The 19,105-nt window shown below is 40.7% G+C and overlaps 1 protein-coding gene across 5 annotated transcripts in view; it reads right to left on the bottom strand.

Annotated features, from left to right (window-relative positions):
* Positions 1-6,405, bottom strand: part of lpp (LIM domain containing preferred translocation partner in lipoma) — a 193,850-nt gene extending 187,445 nt beyond the window's left edge. For 2 of the 5 annotated variants that reach the window (XM_017423524.3, XM_037974310.1), the window contains exon 1: positions 5,982-6,129. The gene's annotated coding sequence lies outside the window, so the exon portion shown is untranslated. Of the gene's footprint in view, positions 1-255; positions 276-5,981; positions 6,130-6,222 lie in introns of those variants that run through there. The other 3 variants (XM_017423523.3, XM_017423525.3, XM_037974311.1) reach the window with 3 other exon arrangements.
* Positions 6,406-19,105: the final 12,700 nt, after the last annotated feature.

The raw sequence follows: 19,105 nt of genomic DNA, 5'->3' as shown, positions 1-19,105 counted from the left end.
GCAAGTTGTGTAAACAACGGAAGCGCTATGGACAACGTTGGCCCTGCGTTGTTGCTGTTTTTTAAACTTATGGCGATTCTCCTGAGACTTCAGGAAGAGAGGCACAGTGGAAGAAATGCTCTGGATGCTGCGATTGTTGCACGGAGTAGGACAGCTGTTATCAGCCGGAGATTTCAGGCTTTACAGCGCCTTCAGCTGGGGGACAAACGGCATAAACATTGCAGGGTAAGCTAACGCTGTTGTTTATATTCCTACCTTCGCTTTTTATGCTTGCATCTGGTCACACCCACAACCAATGAGAGAACAAGAGCTAAACTTGCGCCACCCACGAAGCAGGGCTGGCCTGGCCGGCCCAACTCCAAAACAGGGACCAAAGAAGCAGGGCTGACCTCGAAAAAATGCAGATGGAAACGCACATAAAGTAAGCCGAGTAGAGTGGAGCCGGGACCTTTAGAGCCCGTGTAAAAGGGGCATTAGTTCTGCTGCTGTAGGCTTAGACATACTGACCACAGTTCTTCCCTCTGCTGTCTTCACTCTCCATGTTTGTGTTCACAATTATTGCCGTCTTTAACCTTTTGTGTTTTCTGTTCTCACAGAAACAACACCTGGCCCACATTTCTTTTTGTTTCCGTCTCATTTTTGTCCTCTCAACCCCAGACAGTCGAGGCAGATGGCTGCCCATGCTGGTCAAATATTCAAGAAAAATAAAGAAATACTGACGAATTCAAAGCATGCCTTTGCTTAAAATGTCATGACTAATAAAATATTAGTTGCAGTTCTCAACACCTGTTTTTAGTTGCTGCGTTTTCTGGGAAAGAACGTCAGGGTTTATGCTGGTAATCTGAACCCCATTTATGAAGACGAGACAGAGTGTACAATAAAATGGCTCCGATACTGTCTTTTGTGTGCAAAAATACTGAACTATTACATCATTTCAATTAACATAACCCAACTATAGTGCTACAGTATTTCCTAGATAATTTGTGTACCTCTGGTTAACAACTATTACCCATAATTGTCATGAATCTATTTATGTTCTTGATTAAAACAAGAATAAATGCATATATATAGGATGTTGTTGGTTCAGAGCCTAATATTATAAAATGGCACTGAATATCCTGTGTCAAAACTGAACATACTGGATATAAACAAAGAGCTCACTAGCAACAGGGGTGGCTGTGGACGCCATCAGCACGTTAACATTTGTGTTTTTTCAGTCCAGAACTTCAGAGTAAGGACACTGAATTGTGCTGCAGGATTTCCCCATTATTAAATCAGCCGACTATGTTATTGTGAAATCCAACATATTACACGTTACAGCCACACCTGAGAGCACAGCAGAAGCTTAAAACAGGCACTGGCATGTCTGTGTCATGAGTACAGAGATGCAGCTAGGTTGAAATCTGTTGAAAAGAACACACACTTCTGGTTTTCATCTTACAGGATTACACGAGTTTATTCGGGATGTGTGTGTATTAATGTCTGAACTACAGACACACACAAGCACGCAAATATGTCTGAAGTGCTGTTCAAAGTCAGTTTTGGGACATCTGTTCAGAAAATATAAGGTTCAAGCACCAAGAGGTTTTTAAAGACAATTTTAATCTGACATTAATAACATTATCACCCAGTTGAACAAGTCCAATTTGTTCAAGTTAATAAAGGCAAAGCAGCTCAACTAAAAGCCAGTGAGAGCACACGACACTGCTGTCTCTCACGGATGTCGGCAATAACAGGAAAACTTCACGATCATGGACTATCTGGCACGAGACGAAGATCTGTTTTTACTTGATCAAGTCCGAAAGCGTGAGACACTTTGTGAATGTTGTGTTTCAGTAACTGGTTGCTCTCCTTTCATGCTGCACACACCAACTGTGGTTAATTAGGCCCGAGACGTGGCACACAAATTAGAACGTTTTACCGGCTATTTTTAAATTAAAAAAAATTGCAGGTACTTGAGAAAATAATGAATAATAGAACAACTAAAGTCAGAACTTGGCCATAGCCTGCACAGTTTATAGAAATACTAAGAAGGGATATTTTAACAATTTTCAAATGGGGTTCTGTGGAAAGGTTATTAACAATTAATATCTTGCCTGCTGTAGATTGCCTTTTTCTTCTCAGCTTGGGGAAATAACTGTTTAAATCTGACAGGACTCGAGTCTTGGCTAATCCAAAGGCAGCCAAGACTAAAGTGGACTGCTGCCGTCCTAAAATAGCTCCACTCTCTGAACTTTGATAGCGGTTCATGGAAACATTTTATACACCTCTACACCGCTGTCAAATTGACAATGCATAGTTGTTTACATGGAGTCCTGCGGTTCTTTGCAAACGGTGGCGGCGGCAAAAGGTAAAAGTTTCGTTGCAGTCTGGGTTCTCTTCTGACAGAATTTCATAATATTTGCAGATACAGATTTATAAACGAGGAGAAAACAGGTGTTTGGACACGCCATTATTGGCTCGTCCTTCTGGTCCGAGCAGACCCACTTCCAAGGCAGATTTTGCTGCCTTATAACAGACAATTCTGAAATGATCTAATAGTTCTGTACTTTGGCCCATTAAAAATTAAACAAATAAATTAAAATCAGTAATGGAATTATATTATTGTAAACACTGTCTCGTCATCATAGATGGGGTTCAGATTACCTTCAGGTCTCTAAAGTGGTCCATGCAAACACTGTAACTCTTTACACCATCGTCAAGTTTGCATTACAGGATTATCCCGGCAGAAATATTATTCAATTCCAGCAGGAAGTGACCCCAGGCTGCATCAAAAGCACTTTTTGCAGTCGCAAATAACCACAGAATTCTATGTAAACAACTGTGTAACGTGAAACTGATATGATCCACAATGAAAATTTCGAGACTGGAGCCGTTTTAAGATGGCACCGTGTCCTTAGCTGTGTTTGTACGAGCCATCAGGCCTACCTACAGTAAACTGCTGCTCCAAGCTGAGGTCGTTCAAAGAGCCATCTATAACAAGTAAAACCTTAAATATCTTCACAAATGTCAGTTTTATTTGTTAGCTGTAATGTGTTAAATAAAATTGAAATACTGAATTTTCTGCACTATAGGACGGACTGGATTATAAGACGCACTGTCAATGAATGGTCCATTTTCAAACTTTTGTCATATCTATGACACACCGGACAATAAGGCGCACCCTCGTGCACCTCCCAATTTTTGTAACTTCACGCAGACCGGATGCCACTATCTAGCAGAGCTGGTTCTCCTGCATCAGCATTTATATCAGGGGTGTCCAATCCTGGTCCTCGAGGGCCACTATCCTGCAGGTTTTACTTGTTTCTCTGCTCCAACACACCTGATTTGAATCAATGGGTGATTAACAGGCTTCTGCAGAACATGAAGAGGTAATTTAACCACCGAATCAGGTGTGTTGGAGCAGAGAAACAAGGAAAACCTGCAGGATGGTGGCCCAAAAACGTGGGCCAAAAAAACACAAACAGTGGAACGACTTGACTAACCCTACCGGGGCTGGACTCAAAGGCAGATGAGATGCTGATGAGCGCATCTCTTATTTTAAACATCGTCAGCGCTGTCGAACCAGCCTGTTTTAAGGCAGACATTTTAAAAAAGCAGCTCCGTTTAATGTCGCCCGAGTTGAAAATGTGTCGGAGCGAGCGGCACAGATGTATTCAGTTTGAAGGCAGCTCTCCTGAGTGTGTGTGTGTGTGTGTGTGGGGGGGAGCTTGGTGTTATTGATTTGAAATTCACAACTCAGTCCAAGTTTGTATTCTGTCTTCTGGAGAAGAAAGCCTGAATTATTTTTCTCGCTTCACATTGGAATGAAGTCTAAAGCGAAGAGGAGCATTTTAGTTCCTTTAACTAGGAGGAAGACAATGCTCTGAGCTCTCACTAAAAGGTTTCAGATAATTCAACTGAAGGAGGAAATCATCCTAGAATTTGGTACCATTCACAACAAATATTCCAAGCTCTATCCAGTGTGCAAAGTCAAACCTGTTTGTTAGCAAACTCGCCAACCACTGGACAAATGTTATTGAAACGTTCAAAAAGTAATCATTGCATGCACATTCACAATCGATTCACTTTTGGAATAAATTCAAATCAAGATGCTGGCCGCAGTTATTCAACATTAGGAAACACAAAAATGACTACAGCTAAGTTAGGTCCATTTCCGTAAAACTAACATTTGATTTGATGTGAGAAATACACATACTGAGTGTAAGATCTTACATTATTAGGCCACAGCTGATCACAAGATGGCCTTAGTCTAAAACCAGCCTGAAAGGCAGCCAGTGAAATGCTTTCCTTCGAAAACTGCTAGGCCTTTAATATAGTAGCTCAAACTTCTTCCTTTAAAACTGGAAGCGAACGGTCTTTAACTTGTCACGTCTCCAACAGAAAACACTGGAGAAACATTAAAAAAAAAAAATCACCTGTGACTTTCAGAGCTCTCTGCTGCTCACAAGTTCAGGGATACTTTAAATCCGACCTATAGCTTTAGCACAGCGGCTGTTTGTGCGACGCCTACTTCTAACAAAGTGGAAGTGATTGGGAACGACAACAACTCAGCCATGAAGTGGTAGTTCTGCAGAGTCAGCAGCTACAGACCTCCAAACTTCATGTGGCCTTCAGATCAGCTGAAGAACAGAGCAGAGAGCTTCATGGAATGGGTTTCCATGGCTGAGCAGCTGAAGCCAAGCCTTCCAACACCAAGTGCAAAGTGTTGCATGCAGTGGAGTAAAGCTCACCCCCTCTGGACTCTAGAGCAGAGGAGACATGTTCTCTGGAGAGACAAATCAAACTTCTCTGTCTGACAACCTGATGGATGAGTCTGGATTTGGCTGCTGCCAGGAGAACGGTTCTTCTCTGACTGCATTGTGTCAAGTGTAAAGTTTGGTGGAGGGAGGATTGTGGTGTGGGGTTGTTTTTTAGGAGTTGGGCTCAGCTTTTAGTTCCAGTGAAAGGAACTCTTAATGCTTCAGCATACCAAGACATTTTGGACAAATTCCTGCTCCCAACTTTGTGGGAACAGTTTGGGGATAACCCCTTCCTGTTCCAACATGACTGAGCACCAGTGCACAAAGCAAGGTCCATAAAGACATGGATGAGAACTTGACTGGCCCACCCAGAGTCCTGACCTCAACCCGACAGAACACCTTTGGGATCAATAAGAGCAGAGACTGTGAGCCAGGCCTTCTGTCCAACATCAGTGTCTGAGCTCACAAATGCGCTTCTGGAAGAATGGTCAAAAACTTCCCATAAACACTCCTAAACTTGTGGAAAGCCTTCCTAGAAGAGCTGAAGCTCTTATAGCTGCAGAGGGTGGGCCAACATCATATTAAACCCTGCGGATAAAGAATGGGATGTCACTCAAATTCTTGTGTGTGAAGGGAGACGAGCGAATACTTTTGGCAATATAGTGGACAGGCTTTTTTTTCCTCATCTTAGATTACTGATAAGTTCTGTTGAAACATTGGGCAGCAGCCACACTGGCACCCCTCAAAACTTCTTCACCTATTTTCTAGTGCTGGATTAAAGCAGCGTCTAGTGTGACACAAATAAAGACTAGTAGTAGAACAAATATAGATCATCTCTGCGGACGTATTTAAAGCAGCAAATGAGCGCTAAATGACTTCCCCGTGGAACTTGCGACGTCTAAGAGACTCGGCTCTGCGGCCGGACGACACACGGTCGTTTACACTAACGTGGCCGGAAACAGAAAACACACAACAGCTATGTTGTTCTGGATGGGGGGGCAGCGATGAAAGGGGCTCTCCGGTGACAGCCCGGCTCTTCCGCATTGCTCGGCACCGGACTGCTCGGCTAAAAACAGAACCCCCCTCCAAGGAGAGACGTCTAGAGTCCCGTGCAGCTAAAAAAAAAAAAAAACCCTCGGCGTCTTTAATGTTACCCCCCGCCTGCATGACTGCGCCTGGCTCGGCTCAGAGGCTAGCGACAGGTTAGCTTTGTTTAATGCCCTCATGTAACATTCCTACCGGCCGAGAGGCTCTCCGCGTCGAGTCCACGCCCTCACCGAGCTGCCTCCGTCCGAGCTACAAGGCCGAGCAAATACAGAAAGAAATCAAACGGAGCCGCTCCGACTTCTACCGCTCGCGCGCGATGAAGTAATAATAAGTAGGAAAAAAAAAAGTTTGCAAGCCAGCCCGACGTTTGAAAAAAAGTTTGTTTGTTTTTTTTTTTGGGGGGGGGGTTAAAATAGAGTGCTCGTTCGCTTACCTCGCTTTCTAGGAAACGTAGGAAGAAGCAGCTGAAAAAGATCCCAGCAAAAACAAAACGAGCACCGAGTTTAAAAAAAAAAAAAAAAAAAAAAAGTCCAACTTTTTCTCCAAATTGTGGGAGAGAGAGTTGTAGGCAGTGACGTCACGCGCTGAAATTCCAGCAGCCTCGCTCGGTCGGGAGGTTTGCCCATGTAAGGAAGGCAGCAGGCCAAAACACTGCGACAGAAATATACACTGATTCATGCAGGGAGGGGTGCTGGAGGGAGGGGGGGTGCAAAGGCCTAATGAAGTTCCTCCTTCTGGCCCTTTATGTTCTTAAGAAATAAATGTTGGTAGTAAAAAAACTAGAACATTTCTGAGGAAATTTCAAAAGGTGCCAGCGCATATCTCCAACATACATCAGCCTTCTTCTGCCGACTTCTGCAGCTGTGTCTCAGCACCCTTAATAAGACAGGCAGGCAGAAATGCAGAGTAGAAACTGAAGGCCTAGCGTTTCATGAAGGAATGCACGTCACCCGCCGCCTTTCAAGGACAGAGTTTTAGGCTGAGATCTTGTGTTGAGAAGTGACAAACCGTTTTGTCACGTTATGATCCACCTCATACAGCGTCTCATGATGTCATCCTATGAGTATGTGGTGTAAATGACGCTCAGCTACTACCCTATCAAACTTCAGCTCAGTATCTGCCAAACTGACTGAGTTAGAGCCATTTTTGCGCTGGCTGAGGCCGATTAGCTACGGCGGCCATCTTGACTCAGGCTGACTCCAAAAGTTAATCAAATGTAGACGTGCGTTTAGTGATTACTTCCTGAACATTTCATTCAAACCTGGTGAGCGGCTCATGAGATATTTTGCTAACAGACCGACAGAGTTGACTCTAAACAGTTGTTGGCAAAAATGTTAAACATAGTTCTTATGTCTACTGTTAGCGCTCAGAATATGTGTTGGGACTCAGTCTCAGCTACTACCACACCAAATTTTAGGTGAAAATCTGTAAAAGTGACTGAGTTTTAGCCATTTTTGTGTTTTTTTAAAGTCAGTTGCTTGTGGTAGGCATGTTGAATCTAGTGATCCATTGTTTTTGTAACAACCCCAACATTTTTCTGAACATTTCCTCCAAATCTGTTCATCAGTTTTTACCTGATCTTTGCTAACAGACAAACAAACAAATCAACGGACACAACCGGAAACAGAAGGGTCACATGTAGGAGCAGAGAGAAGGTTTTAACAAAGGGGCTACCTGTGACCTTTGACCCCATGAACCTTGAAATCAACAGGCATCATCTTTGACCCATGAGGTGTCCAGCTGTGCAGTTTGACATCCCTGTTATACAGCTGCATGGTTAGAGCACAGGCTGATCTGTGACCTTGACCTTTGACCCGATCACCGCCAACATTTAGTCACCTGTTCCTTGTTGCATGTTTGATGTTTCCTGAAAATTTCATGAAAATCCATTCATAACCTCTTGAGTAACCTTGTACACAGACAGACAGACAAACAGACGCAACCTCATAAAGTCATATTTTATTCCCAACGGAACATAGTAAACATATGAAGTGTTTAAACTAAGAAAATGTACTTAGTACTTCGTTGACATCAGGTCAGTCAGAGGAGTGGGTACAGAGAGGCTGATTCTCTCGGAAGTAAAGATGGGCAGGGGTTCACCAGTCTGCAGAAAACAATAGTGGAACAACGAAATTGGGGTTGTAGCTAATATGGCACCACTTCCATTGAAGTCATTTGCACAACTTTGGTCAGAAGAGTTCATGAGAACCTTTAGGTCAGGTTTGAGGATCTACGCAAGAAAATCTGTTTTTGATTTTTTATTTACGGCAACTAAAATGTGAAATAAACCTCCTGATGGTTTTAAAATCGTGAGGATTACTTTATCTTTTACGGAAAGACCAAAAAACTGCTAATAAATGGATTTTTGGTCAATTAGTCGTTTATGTCTTATCATTTGTATTATCTGATACTTTGAGGTTTTAAAATTTTTAATTTACATTCATGCTCAGTAGAATTAAATTGTATCCATCTTAAATTATTTGTTATTTTAACCCTAAGCATATATTGTTGTTGTTGATTGTTGTTATTGTATATGTATCATATGTTTCCCTGCTTAGGGGCTGCAGATGAAAATTAGACAAATTGTTTAAATCTTAAGCAATGCATCTTTTTCTTTATGAGTCCTGTTGGATTTTGTTTTGTTTTTGCACACAGTCCTAACTAAATAAACTCCAGTGAAAGTCTCAAACTGCACACCTTCTTGAAAATCTGGAGCCTTTTTTTTTTAAGGCATTCAGTTGAAGACAACCGGACATAGGGTTTTTACAAAGCGCCGTCTAAAAAAAGAACGCAGTTTGGTAAATATCTTGATGCGAGCACAGGGCAGTCATCCAGTGAAGTGTGAATTAGCAAATGTTATCGTCTAAAACAAATTCAAATGCAAACAATATGCATTGCACGCTGCAGTGCCCCCATATCCTGTCATGCACTGCCTGTCTTCTGGAAATGTGTGAAAAAGTGTCTGCGCTTCCTTTGTTCAACCAGAATCTAAAATAATCGTTATTGTTCCAGTAAATATTACAGAACAATCACCATACATCTCAGCACCATCTTTAAGAGCAGACAGTTGGTTTGTACCTGAGCCTGTGAGGCACTGGAGTGGGATTTGAAACTCATCATCTGTTCGGTTTATAGATTCACCGTGTTAGCATGTACCCCCATCAGCGTAGGCTCGGATCACGCATTGTTGAGGTGCTATAGTCCAGACTTCCCCAAACCCCGGGCCGTGGACCGGTCCCGGTCCCTGGGTCATTTGGTACCGGGCTGCACAGAAAGAATAATTAACTTACAGTATTTCTGTTTTTTTTTTTTTTTTTTGGAGTTTGAACAACATTTATTTTAAAAAATGACCAAATTCTCTCCACTATATCCGTCTATGACTCACCCTTGATGCGTGTCAGAACACTTATCTAGATCACATGATACGTTACCGCTAAAAACAAACGCACAAGCAGCAAAATGATTAAAAAACAAACGTCTCTGGAAGCCCTAGATGGGACCGTCTGGTTACTGAGAAACAGGCACAGTGTTATGGTGAGTTGTATTCTTTGTGCACTTTATATTTGTGGCGCATCTTATTTTAAAGGGCATGTTTAAACAGAGTAAAGTAAATTAAAGTGAAGTAAAGTAAAAATTTGTTTGTATAGCACATTTTAGCAGCAAGGCATTCAAAGTGCTTTACATCTTAAAAACATCAGTCAAAAAACATCATTACAATCATCCAAAAACATCATTACAATCATCCAAAAACATCATTACAATCATCCAAAAAAAAAATCCTCAGGCAGATACACTTGATAATCATAAGGAGATGGTCAATATGTAATAAGATATTTTGTTCAGAGCAGTGGAATTTGTTTGCAGACTACTTATCAAAGGCAGCTCTAAACAGGTGAGTTTTCAGCCTTGATTTAAAGGAATTTAGTGTTTCGACTGTTTTGCAGTTTTTCGGGAGTTTGTTCCAGATTGATGGTGCATAGAAACTGAAAGCTGCTTCTCCATGTTTGGTTCTGGTTCTGGGGATACAAAGTAGACCAGAACCAGATGACCTGAGTGTTCTGGAGGGTTGATACGACGATAATAAGTCTTTGATGTATTGTGGTGCTAGACCGTTCAGTGATTTATAAACTAATAGAAGTATTTTAAAGTCTATTCTCTGAGCTACAGGGAGCCAGTGTAGGGACCTTACAACCGGGGTGATGTGCTCTATTTTTCTGGTCTTGGTGAGAACACGAGTAGCAGCATTTTGGATCAGCTGCAGCTGTCTGATTGATTTTTTTTGGCAGACCTGTGAAGACACTGTTGCAGTAATCGAGACGACTAAAGATGAACCCGTGCATAATTTTTTCTAGGTCTTGTTGTGACATTAGTCCTTTACTTCTGGAGATGTTCTTCAGGTGGTAGAAAGCTGACTTTGTAACTGTTTTTGTGTCCCTTAAGGTTCAGGTCTGAGTCCATTACTACACCCAGGTTTCGGGCCTGATCACTAGTTTTTAGCTGTGTTTTTAGCTGAGAAGGTGTTCTTCATGTTGATAACGCAATACCAGGGCAAAGCTGCAAGTACACATTGGATTTACGTTTATTATGTTTTAAAAATATCCCCGTTTTCATGCCGGTTGTATCATTTTATTTTGTTGTACACTTTTAAAGGCCGGTCCGTGAAAATACTGTCTGATAAAGAACCAGTCCGTGGAACTAAAAAGGTTGGGGACCGCTGCTGTGGTCAACCTTTTGGATCCGGTTTTTCACACTTCATGGGTTCTTCAGTGTTACAATGACCTGCACAAGGGTCTAGACAGTGGAGCATACGGTACCAAGCCCACATAGGACCCCCGATATTAATAGTGGCTCAGGTCCAAGTGTCCACTGGCTCGTCTGAACGGAATACGCTGAGGCTGTTCCTCGTGTGGCTCGACACGTGCTTGGCCCCGAAAAAAAGTCTCTCTGTGTGATCCTGCCATCATGAAGGTCAACTGAACCTTGGGTTTCCTCTTCTTCTTTTTTCAGAGAAATTAACATGTGTGTGTGTGTGTGTGGGGGGGGGGGGGGGTCAGGATAGATGGTGGGCACGCAAAGCGCACAACTCTCAGTTTTATTCAAGATCCACTTGGGGTGGGAATGAAAGAATGATGGAATAGTTACACAACTTTTAAATGTAGGCCTGTGAACATCTATGATATGATCAGAGTACATCATGATGTGTCCAACTTGCTAACAAACTTCCTCGTTGCATTTGGTGCATTCAGAATGTAATCCAGTCACATGTAGATTGCATTCGAAGCAATCTACATGTGACTGTGATAAAGAAATGCATATTGCCCACTGCCTTTATGCCAGAGTTTTCAACTAAAAACAGCATTGCCTTGGTCAAACCTCGTAAATGACATTATGTACGATCTCATACATTACTGGGTGGCACAGCGGTGTAGTCGTGGTTAGAGCTGTTGCCTCCCAGCAAGAAGGTTGTAGGATCACTTCCTGGCCTGGGGCCTTTCTGGGTGGAGTTTGCATGTTCACATGGGTTTACTCCGGGTAGTCCGGTTTCCTCCCACAGACCATATGTGGGATGTTAGATTAATTGATGACTCTAAAATTGTCCCTGGGTGTGAGTGAGCGTGTGAATGGTTGTTTGTCTCATTTGTCTATATGTGGCACTGCCATGGACTTGCAACCTGTCCAGGGTGTCCCCCGCCTCTCACATGGTGACTGCTGGGGATAGACACCAGCTCCCCGTGACCCGGAATGGAGAAGCATGGATGGATACATTATTGTGAAAACTTGCAAGGCGTGTTTGCTCATGGAACAGGTTGAAAACAACTCTTGGCTACTGCCAGCTGTGGTGGGCTTCTTCCTTTTCTTTTGTGGTGGGTTCGGATTGACTCCATTAGTTAATCAGTTGTAGATGTACATCCAGTGATTACTTCCTAAGAGTTTCATTAAAATCAAACTAGTTTGTGAGATTTCTTGCTCACAGACAGGCAGGGCTAATGCCAACTGTTACCATATTTTCCGGTCTATAATGCGCACTTAAAAGCCTTTAATTTTCTCAAAAAATGACAGTGCGCCTTATAATCCGGAGCGCCTTATATATGCAAGAAGTCGCAATGTTTTAGTACGACTTTGGTAAACTACAAAGCCGCGCCGCTTGCAGCATTAAGGCTCTGTTATAGCAGAGCGCAGACCCGAGTAAGCGTTGGAGGCGTTTATACTTGACGCTTACTTCGGTGCAGTATCCTTCCGTGAGTTTTGAACAGTCTGATTATCTTTGTGATCTCATATAAATGCTGATACAGGGTAACCAGCTCCACTAGAGCACCAAAATCGTCCATTTTGAATGGAGTGCGACGCACGCGGTCTGTGCGAAGTTACAAAAATTGGGGGATGCGCCTTATAGCCCGGTGCGCTTTATATATGACAAAAATTTGAAAATGGACCATTCATTGACAGTGCGTCTTATAATGCTACGGTTTTAAGCAGAAATACTGAGCAATGTGCAGTGCTCTGAGTATTTTTGATATAAAGTTAATCCACAAGCACAACAAACTTTAGCTTGATATCTGTAAAACTCGTTGAGTTATAGTCTTTTTGTGTTTCCTAAGAGCACTTAGCTATGGTAGCCATCTTGAATTGCGTTAATCCAAAGGTTAATCAGTCGTAGATGTACATTCCTTTCTGAGAGTTTCATTAAAATCCATGTAGTGGTTCCTGAGAATATTTTGTTGGAAAATTCTAAACGCAGCTCATTTAAAAATACTCAAAAATATTTCTGCTTCATAACGACTGATCACTTGCTGTCCTTCTTTGACATGACTGTGGAGACATTCTGCTGCTTTGTGAAGCTCAGAACTCTGCCGATGGTCAATATGAGCGAGCTCCTGTCAGAAGTACCAACAAAGCTGCTGTCTGACCTCAGTGATCGCTGCCATGTAAAGCAGACAGTTAGTTTGCATGCGTGTGATTGGATGCAAATACAATAACTGCTTTTTTTGCCTCCGCTTCTGTTCTCCTAGCCGTGTCTCCGTGTTGCCTCTCACAACACTGCCATTGTGCGCCTTTTGTTTGCTCCTGCCAAAGTGTTCGGATCTCTTATCGCCTTTAAAAAGTGAATGCGATGGATGAACGATATAATTACTGAGTTGTTTCTTTGAATCACCCTCAAACATTTAAACGAAGTTGTTTTTTTAGAGGCCAAACGCAAACCAAAGTCATTTATTCTGAGCACTATCTTTTCTCAGATAATTTGCACTTTTGCTGCAACTGATTACATTGTGCTTCAAGCTGTGAATGTACTTTTTTTTTTTCCTTCTTCCACCGTGCATGAAAAAAAAAAAGCATAAACAGCACTTTGCAGATCGAGCATGCTGATAAAAAGCAGACGATTTGAGCTATTTTGGAGTCTCACCCATGCGTCTCCTCCCCTCAAAGTTCCCGGGCAAAACTGAAAAAAAAGGTAATCTCATTTGTAATGTGTGACAGCTTATTTGCAACTACGTACACTGGCAATTTTTTAATGGGGCCGCCAGTGATGCTTCTTCCACTCATAAAGCTGATTTCACAAAGACACCCCGGAACAGTTTAGATGACACATTGCCATCGCCTGTGAACTCAAGTTATCAATCAAGCACCAATTAGCACGCTCGGTTAGAGGGAATCAAGGGCTCTTTGATGTTCGGGCGGGTGGTGAGTGGTGCTGTGCATGTCGCTGACATGATGGCTTTCAGTTATATCCACGACATACCAGAAGAGAAATGCTCATACAGAGCCCACTACAAAAAAAAAAGAAAAGAAAAATCCCACCACTATTTTTTTTTCATAGCCGCCCACCAAAAGGCGCAGTTGAACGAGAATGTTTTGTGTGTGTGTGTGTGTTTCTGTTAGCAAAATATCTCATGAACTAGTGGGCAGATTTAAATAAAACTCAGAAAATCATCACTGGAGGCACATCTACAACTCATTACCTTTTGGAGTCAACCCAACTCAAGATGGTCGCCACAGCCATACAGATACTAAGCTAAGATTTGATGTGGTTGTAGCTGAGAGTAATTCACACCCCATACTCCATCCATCCATCCATCCATCCTTCCATCCATCCTTACATCCATCCATCCATCCATACATACATACATACATACATACATACATACATACATACATACATCATCTACCACTTGTTCTAGGGGTCAGGTCGCAGGGCAGCAGCTTCAGCAGGGAGGCCCAAACATCTCTCCCCACAGCCACCTCTTCCAGCTCTTCCGAGAGGATTCCGAGGCATTCCCAGGGTCTTCCCCAGGGTCTCCTCCCAGTTGGACATGCCCGGAACACCTCCCTAGGGACGTCTCAAGGTTTCCATCGCACTTCAAGGTTTGACCAAAGCTGTTACAAGTAATTTTCTTTTAATTTTAATAGGCTATGCAATATTTCACATTTTATTTTGATTCTAAATAAAAGATCATGTAATAAAGAGAACAGAGTTGGAGGGGGAAAAAAAAACTCAAATTGTCAAAAATGTTGTGTTTCAATTGTTCCAGCATCGGATATCCTGTTTTATTTGCTGGTTTGTGACACTGTCTTCTCCCCCCTACACCACTTCCTCAGAAGTAGGTGAACCTCAAACACAGAACAGAGCAGCAGCTGCATCATCGACGTGTACTTCCTCCGCACACTGAAAGGATCTGTTCTGCTCCCCTGTGTTGAATGACAAAACAAGTCCAAATAGTTTCGGTAAGGCCCAGTTTTCAGGAATCAGAGGCTGGTGATGATATTGTGCCATCCGAACGAGACAGGTGGAAGGATGTTTTAGTGCCGTTGCAGATAAAGCCATTTAGTGTTTGACTATTATCATTGTCCTCAGGCGGGCAGATTCAGGTGCTTTGTACAAAAAAAAAAGAACAAAAATAAAAAATAAAGTATTTACAGAGAAAACAAAACAGCAAATCTGTGTCTGGGAACTGTGCATGCTCTGTTAATTACAGCTGAGATAGCTGAGTTTAGTCTTCAAGCACAACCGCTTTATAGGCAGTCATGCTAAATAAAGAAAAACAGAAGTAGGAGACAGGCAGACTCACTACAAAAACAATGTCCCAAAGCTACTAATCAAACAACTCCTGATTTAGATCTAGACCTGAGATTACACTAATGAATTCTAATTCTTGTGTTTTAGCATGTAAATGTGTATTAAAGTGGTAGACTGACAATCCCTGCCTGCAGCGAAGGTTTTAGCATAAATGAGCTTCTCTTGTGAGCATTGTGCTGCACCTTTGAAGCAGCAGGAATTTGCAGTTATATCCTGAAATCACTTTTTTGGGGCGTGGGGGGAGAGATTTGCCATTTAACTGTGAGCATTATCAGCCGCCTTACCTCTGTGGAAAATGCTTTTAGCTCCCCCCCCCCCCTCCTTTTTTGCCAACAAGAGTGGATTTAAAAGAAAAAATACTTCAAGTAAAACAATCTTGAACAATGCGTAAAGCTACCAGGACAGATTATATGCATCGTGGTGTCTGTTTATGTATAAAACACATTAGAGTTGTTTCGTGTTTTAAAGCAAATCCAACTTATCAGACTTTTTAAGTAGCTAAAATTTATAAAGAAAGATTTTTTTGGCCGAAAAGAAGGACTTGCTGTTCCAGAAAGCGGCCTGCAGGCTGAAGAAGCACACAATTTTTGACAGTAAAATGACTGATTTTTTAAATTATTTTTTTAAATCATACAAATCAATACTTGCAGCGGTGTTTTATTTGTTTTGGTAGATACGTCATATGATGATTCATCACTAACCTTGTACTGCTGCTGCTGCTCAGCCACCACAAATAATAAAGCACAATGTAACAAAGAATTAAAGGCTGAAGAGAATTGTTTAAAATAAATTTTTTGTCACGTGACACTCAATTGTTTAGGTGTATTTGACTAAATTGTAGAATTGCTAAAGGGCATTTTAATTTATAATCTTTTATTTTATTTATAAGAAGGTGTATCAGTGTCATTCAGCTGGTTTGGCCTTTTTTTTAATTGGAGTCCAGTAAATCTTTGTGATCTCTTGTCTGTCTTACAAACACTTACAACAAGGTTATTACAATAAAATCCTTTTTTTTTTACAGTGGAAAAAGTGTCTTCTGTGCCAAAACTGTCAGGTGCACGAGAGCATTTATCACACTAAATGCAAAGATTATAAATAAATACTTTGTCTTCTCGAACATAAAGACAGTGAGCCTTCGGTTTTTAAACCACTTCGTATGTGTTGTTCTTAAACTACACACCGGAAGGATAATCACCGAGACATTCGAGACATCCGAGGACCTTTTCTCAGGTGCCAGATATTTAAAAACGGCATGACAAAAAAATAATAATAATAAAACTGCTTTCGTCACATTTTTAAAATTGTTTTATTTGTTTAGCATTTTATTACGCTACAAATAATATTTATGCTGCTTTTGTAATTTCTTAACATACCTGGTTTTTACTATGAGAACCAAACTTTCCTCTTCCTCTTCAGATTAATAGTCATCTATATATCTACCTACCTAACTGGCCAACTGCCTAGCTAGGTAAGAATAATTGACCATTACTTACCTTGAAAAAGACCAACTTTAAGTGAACTTACCCGTTTAAAAGTCCCACTGTGTATATTTATCATATTAGTGTAGAAATCTTGCAAATTACATTTAAAATTAATCTTTATTTTCACTGCCAACAACAAAAAAAGAGTAAATCCATTTCATTAGTTAAAGCCATAACAGCTGTCAAAATAGAGGATTTTTCAATGTGTATTTGAATATTTATGCTTCTAACACTTTCAGGGGTTTCGTAGAAATCGGGTTAGAAAACAGCAAATATTCCTCGTCGTGGTTTAAAGCTAAATTCATCTTTCTGCTTTCGATCTGGCGTCTCCGATTCCCTTCTCCCTCTGGCTCTCCGATTATTTTACCGACTCAATACCTGTCGGGTGCCGAGGCTAGCCAAAGTGTACTCATCAATGTTCAATTGTAAATACATGACTTGTAATGGTTGGCAACAAAACATGACTCCGCTGATTTTGTGCATTTATTATAAATTAAGCTGTACCATTTTGGGAGTGAATGGTGTGTATTTAGAGGTTGTTTTTTTATCATAGATGACACACATATACAAAAAATTCAAGTCAAAAACTTTATTGACAGTTATTGTGGCTTTAATGTCTCATTCAGTAGCTTTACTGCTGCAGATTAAAAAAAACTGAATAATAATAATTACATTTTATTCATCATATTCTGTTCACCAGCATGAACAGAGAACTAATTTTATGGAACTTTAACCACAAAAGGAACAAGTGGGTTGTCTTCTTTTTCTGAAGCCGAATCCATGAGAACACACAGCTGACACAGCTAACCATTATCTTGTGCTCTGTCGTTTTCTTTAAAACACATTAATACATTTTTAAGTAATACTTTTAAAGTAGTAAACCTGTCACAGTGTAAGAGGGGGAAAAATGTGACTTTTACCAATGTGCTGTATATATGAGATTACTATTGTCTGCCTTTTTTGATTTTTTTGAGCCAACTAATTTGTCAAAATTTATTTCAAATATATCTGAATACAAAATTTATATACACAAGTCTGCACCTTTCAAAAGTATTGTTTTTAAAACATTGCCACCAAGAACACAGATTCCAGAAGTGAATCTAGTGACGCCTAAAACAAACAAAAAAAACCCCACTTGTTAAAAAGAGGTAGTAATTCAGTTTTCAAGCTCCTAACATTTAAGTTTTGGAGCCATTTTTATATTTTAAGAAACTTGCTTTGTATTTCACACCCAATGTCTACATCTGTCTTCAATACAACATTTAGTTTTTACTTTCAGAAGGTGGAGGAATCCCATTCAAACTCAAGTTTTGAACAGAGAAAGGTGAATTTTGCACACCATGTATTTAATTTATTAAAAAATGAATACATAGGATAACTGTCCAACTGTCCATATGATTTAATTCTGGTCGGTTCACAAGGATTTACTCTTTAGCTGCATAAACAACATGTTGGAGTAAGCATAAAGAGTCTTCATGAATAAATTCGCAAAGTTTCCAAAAGCAAACCATGAAGGCTTCGTAACCTCAGCCAGTGAAGTGATTTTAAGAGGATCCTCACAGACATAGAAATGTTTGAGCAGGACAATAGACAGCAGCAGCAGCACAAAACACCAAAGCACGGAGATCAGCCATTCAGTGAAGTAATAAGAAACATCAGAAAGGTGTGGTAATTGGGAAACTAAAGGAAAACCACCAAGTGAAACAAACCAGGGAGCAGATGAAGAAGACAAAACAAGAATGCAGCAATTAAACAGATAATATTAAATGTAGAACCATAATGAACCCAAAGACCATTAAAGTAATGTGTGTTTTAACAGAATTAAGTGAAATACTGGAGCTCTGATGACAGAGCCTTTCATTTGTTGGAAGTAGTCTGTGTCACTCCTAAAAATCTGTTTTTTCTTCTCTTTATAAATGCCAGATAACGCAAAGTTCCAGTTTTGACTCTTGTGACCTTTATTAGAGCTGATAGTTGCAGCCATGGATACAAGGGAGCTCCACGTTGGCACAACAAAGCCTAGTAGTGGCGCTAGATTACAGATCTGCGTGATAGCTGGTAAGTGAAAGTGACAAGAAAGTAGCATCCCTTACCGATGTGATAATTACCTGCAGCCGACTGTCTGAGAAAGGTTATCTTCAAAAGCGGCAAATGCTCGGGGAAAATGTTACGAAGCAAGGCTGCAGTTTATTGAAGGAAAGTTTGCCTTTTCATTTACACAAAATGCATATACAGTACACAAAGCCTATGCGACAGTGGTCCAAGTTATAGGTTAGTTGATAATACAATCCTGGAAAAAAGAAAGTACACCCTCATTTAGTTTTATATATATATATATATATATATATATATATATATATATATATATATATATATATATATATATATAAATTGTAAAAAAAAAATAAATATATATATATATAATTTTAAGAACCCGGTAAAGACCAAATCATTTTTATTATGGATCATGTCCTGATCCACAAAACCCCCAAACTAAATGAGGGTGTACATATATATATAAATATATATAAACATATATATATATATATATATATATATATAAACAACAGAGGAAAGCAGTTGTGGTGGATGTAGCAATACCGAGTGATTGCAACATCAGGAAAAAGGAGCACGAGAAACTGGAGAAATACCAGGGCCTCAGAGAGGAACTGGAAAAGGCCTGGAAGGTAAAGACCACAGTGGTGCCTGTGGTCATCGGGGCCCTAGGGGCAGTCACCCCCAAACTGGAGCAGTGGCTACAA

This window comes from Kryptolebias marmoratus, linkage group LG24 (assembly GCF_001649575.2).
Source record: "Kryptolebias marmoratus isolate JLee-2015 linkage group LG24, ASM164957v2, whole genome shotgun sequence".
NCBI classification, from domain to species: Eukaryota; Metazoa; Chordata; class Actinopteri; order Cyprinodontiformes; family Rivulidae; genus Kryptolebias; species Kryptolebias marmoratus.
Note: the sequence above shows the minus strand (reverse complement) of the source record. Positions and strands in the feature narration are given on the sequence as shown.